The sequence below is a fragment of the Varanus komodoensis genome, unplaced genomic scaffold (genome assembly GCF_004798865.1).
Source record: "Varanus komodoensis strain SLA01 unplaced genomic scaffold, ASM479886v1 scaffold41, whole genome shotgun sequence".
In the NCBI taxonomy this organism is placed as follows: domain Eukaryota; kingdom Metazoa; phylum Chordata; class Lepidosauria; order Squamata; family Varanidae; genus Varanus; species Varanus komodoensis.
This window is the reverse complement of record NW_025335954.1, coordinates 3,112,109-3,116,530: the sequence shown is the minus strand read 5'-3', so window position 1 is coordinate 3,116,530 and position 4,422 is coordinate 3,112,109.

Below are 4,422 nucleotides of genomic sequence, written 5' to 3'. Positions count from 1 at the left end.
CAACCTGCCTCCCTGTCTTTTGAATATCTGGGGGTGGGGGGTGATGGCACAAGGCGCCTGCCCGCCATCCCTTCGGCTGCCTTGTCCTGCTCTGCAGTCGGCCTGCTCCGCCTGGCTGCAGGAGCTGAAAGGGACTTCATCTGTTTGTCTGAGCAGGAGAGGCAAGTGGCCGGACCAAAGGCGGTGGGCTGATCTTCAGGTCTACATCTTGCACAACATCCGGGTTTCCAGAAAGGGAAAGCTGTGTTGACATGCAACGGGGGCAAAAGGAGAGCATTTCTTCTCTACGGAATAAGCCCTTTGGCTGTGAAGGGAAAACCGAAGGATTGCATCCTGTTGTTACTGGCCTGCCTGGGCAAACTGGCCAGAGGGAGATCCATTCCCTCGCCTCCTAAAAAACTGAAATGCCACCCTGAAGGCCTCATTACTGGTAGTAAGAGCCCGAGGTGAAATTGTCCTGGCGGTTTGCACCCACCCCTGGAATGTGCCCTGAAGACTTTTCCAAAATAGGAGTGGGGCTGGAATTGGTTCGAGACCCTGCCCTACATTCTGAAGGGAAAGGGGAAAGGTCCCTTTGCCAGCTAATAGATAGTGAAAATCATGTGGGCTGCTCTTCTCCCCATCTCCAAAGGGGATGCCATTACTGCATATCCCAACCAAGCAAAGAGAATGAACATCATGGGGTGAAGGTGAGCTTGTACCAAAGGAAGCAGTCCCATTCCACAGCTATGAGGCGCCCCTCCAAAACACCCGTGAGCTATTAGTAACTTTCTCAAGAAAGAAGGTCCAAATTTGGGGCTGCGTTCCGGGCTGAGACCCCCTGGCTTCCTCACCGTGCATCTGATGAAAGTACTTCCTGCCAAACAGGAGGGCCGCTGAGCTTGTAGCTGAGCATGTGCAGTCGGTCCTGCCGTTACATCCCCTTAGTCCGCATCCACTCCACACCCAGAAAATCGACGTACGGCGGATTCTTGACATAGGGAAGGATTGCCCTACAATCAGAACTGGCATTGTTGGGTGCCTGCCACAGCCCCCAACTCATCTGGAGGCCCACTGCTGACCCCCACCCCGCAAGCCCTCTGCTCTGCCCTTCTGTTGTGTTTGCTGCCTGCAGTCTTCAGGTGCTTGAGCAGAAGCAACAGCGAAAGCAAGCCTCCATTTGCTCTGCCCCGCCTGGGCCGCACTGTGGGCTGGGCTCACAGAGAGAAGGCAAGCTAGGGTGATGCGGACACGCGAGGGCACCGCCTTGCGGTTGGTGGGGCAGCACGGAGGGACTCTTGCCCAAGGAAGGGCTTCCCAAGATCTGGAGCCAACGTGTGCCTCAAGCCCTGGTCCCGCTCCTTCCGCTGTTCAAAAGCAGCAGTTTGGCTAAGCTGCACGACTATCCCAGCAGCCCTGGCCAGCATGGCTCACCTTTGAGAACGATGGCAGTTCTCATGCAAACTACCTGGAGGGCTCCAGGCTGGGAAAGGCTTTCAGTAAGCCTGTTACTAATTTAGATGTGGGTTTATTTTAACCGTCTGTTGTGCTGCTTATATTTGTAAGCACCATGTGAGGTTTTACCCTGAGACACATGCCAGAGGTGCATTTAGTAGGAGTAGACAGGTTTAGGAACCTTGCTAGCATATTGGCTTTGGCCAACTTTGCCACGCCATCCCTTCATCTCAGAAATAAACAGTGGCATTGAGTCCCATCGTCTCAACTGGCACATGGGGCAAGGAAGTCACCTGAACAATTGCACTGCTGCCAGTGGTCACACGTGCTTCTTTCAGCCTCCAGGTCCCCCCGTTCTTTCACGCCCCGTCCCATCCCATGGAACCACCCCAGCAAGCCCAAACCCAAGCTGGGGAAGCCAGCGTGCCTGGGAAGGAGAGAATCGCTCTCCCTGTTCCAGCACTAGAGCAGATAACGACAAAATCAATTTTTATCACCCTTGGCTTTTATGGACCCTTTAAAATATAACAGCAAATCATTGAGGAATTCATTATTCCCCCCCTTCTCTCTTTCTCTCCCAGTGTGTGTATGTCTCGGGTGTCTGTGTGTGTAATTTTATTTAATTAGAAATGTAAAATACAAAAGACCTGCAGGCAGGTGAAGATGGACAGGCGGAGCAGTGCTGAGTGATGGCCCAACGAGGCCGGATTTACGGCTGTACGGATGGAGGCTTTGCCCTTGTATAGCCAATAGTAATGGAGTGTTGCAATCCAAGTCTTAAGCGCAATGGGTGACCTGGGATCTATAGATCATTAATACAACCTGACGCACGGCTGCTGCAATTATCCAGGGTGAATAAGATGGAAACGCAGCAGAGCGGGAGGGGCACTCGGCTTAAAAGAGACCAGGTGCTGAACTATAGAGGGTTCAAGCAGGGGATGGTGGGCCTGGCTCAGTGCTGCTGGGCTAAGGTGGTGAGATAAGGAACAAGGGGATGCATGAAAGCATTGGGTGCACCAGATTAAAACAAAATCTTGTGCAAGCAAATGGCAGTGACTTCCATGCGGGGAAGCTCAGCCTAGCCTGCCTCTTAGCTATCCCTGTTCCTCTGCTTCGTCAGGGAATCAGCACCATGGTTTGAAAAATAAATCAGCTCCAAATTTTCTTGTCAAGCTCCACTTAGACCCTCCTCTGTTTCTATCTTCTTGGCTGGGTCTACCCCCACTGCAGACCCCAACGCACACACACGCACCTTTGGGGACTAGGATGGGTGAAATCAAACCAGCCCCTTACAGGATTTTCTTTAGGGTGGCCACTCATGAATCTGCAGAACAGAGGACTGATTTCCCTAAGATTTGCATGCACTGATTTCTGTACACAGATGCAAATTCAGGAATGATGTTTCCGGTTCAAATAGACATACAAACAGTGTATCTCACCAGCTATGGAAGCCCTGAGAACAGGAGACTGACTTTAACCAGGTTGATCAACCAGGTACCAACGGGTGGCAACGAGCAAAGATTCTTCTGGTTCCCTCTCTCTAACTTGGTGTTAGGACAGCCCTTCCAACAATAGACGTGCCCCTGTAAAAGAGGGTCCCTGGCCACCTTATGCTTTCATAGTTCCTCTCTTGTATACCAGTGTCTGCCCTGCACTTTGCTCTCTGGGAAAGACCCTGGAGAGCAACAGGTCCCTTTTAAAATGTGCTGTCCAAATGAAACACCAGAAGAAGCTGCTAGATGTGCTACTGCCCTTACACTGATGTCAGTGTGTTTTATCTTGAAATGCCCATGATTCGGGCAGGCATCTCTCTTAATACTCACTTGCAGGCATGAGCAATCTGCAGGGTCAAATGTTGTCTGACACCAGCTCCCATGAGCCCCGGCCATCATAGCCAGTGGTCAGGACTGATGGAAGTTGTACTCTAACAATGCCTGGATGGCTACAGGTTTCCATTCTTGTGCCAGCAAAGAAGCCGCTGGAGTGGCATTGCTCAGTGGCCTGGTGTCCTATTTTACAGAGGACAGTCCTCTATGTGAAGATATCCCATATATGAAGCGTTCACTCGTGCAAGTCTGGTTTAGAGACAGAAAGAACCTAAGAAAGGAGAGCAGGCCTTGATGCTGCCCAGCCACAGTGAACACCAGGGCAGCAGACCCAGCTCATGTGGTCACAGCCTTCCCCACAGGGGTCTTTTTTGCAAATATAGCAATTTCTTCTAAAGGAGCACCTATATTTATACATTAGCCAATGCAATTTTTGTGCTACTTTATGTCATTCTGGTGTTGCATTTTCTCTTTTCTGGCGATCTGCAAATGGCCACCCTGCTGCATGGTCATCTCCCATTTTTGTGAGGACATGGCTGCAGGAGGTGAATCCGGACCCACACTCCCCGCTTTGTGGGAAGTCGAAGAGTGGGATCCCAGCTTTTTTTAAAGGGCTACTCAGAAAAACAAGCCTGCCTGACCAGTTGAACTGCAGAACCTTTTGTGGCAAGAATTCAATAAAGATATCTATATGTAATGTGTATGAAAATAAACAACAGAAACATAGCTTAATAATAATGTAGCACTGGGTAAATTTGCTGGGTGAGATAAGGCGTTTAGGTGCCACAAAGTCTATTGATTTCAGGCACACTTAGCACCAATGTTGGATTGTGGCCACATACTCATACTCTGTAAAAACAGAGTAACAGCCGTATCAGTAAGAGAAATAGCAGCCTTAACTTCTTGTGTTAACTTCCAAGGCAACAGATATACATTTTCTGTGGTCTTTCGATTGCTCGAAGACTGATATTACAATATTGGCGGGTCAATCATGCACCTCCAAACTGCAACAGATTGAGGACTGAACAATACTTTCAATTTTTGACCAGGTGGCTTTTAGGTACAACACACCAATGGATAAATGCATGGATATTTGGTCTCTCTTTGTTGATAATACTATATGTACAATTATGCTTATAGATAGAATTATATCTTGTTTTAT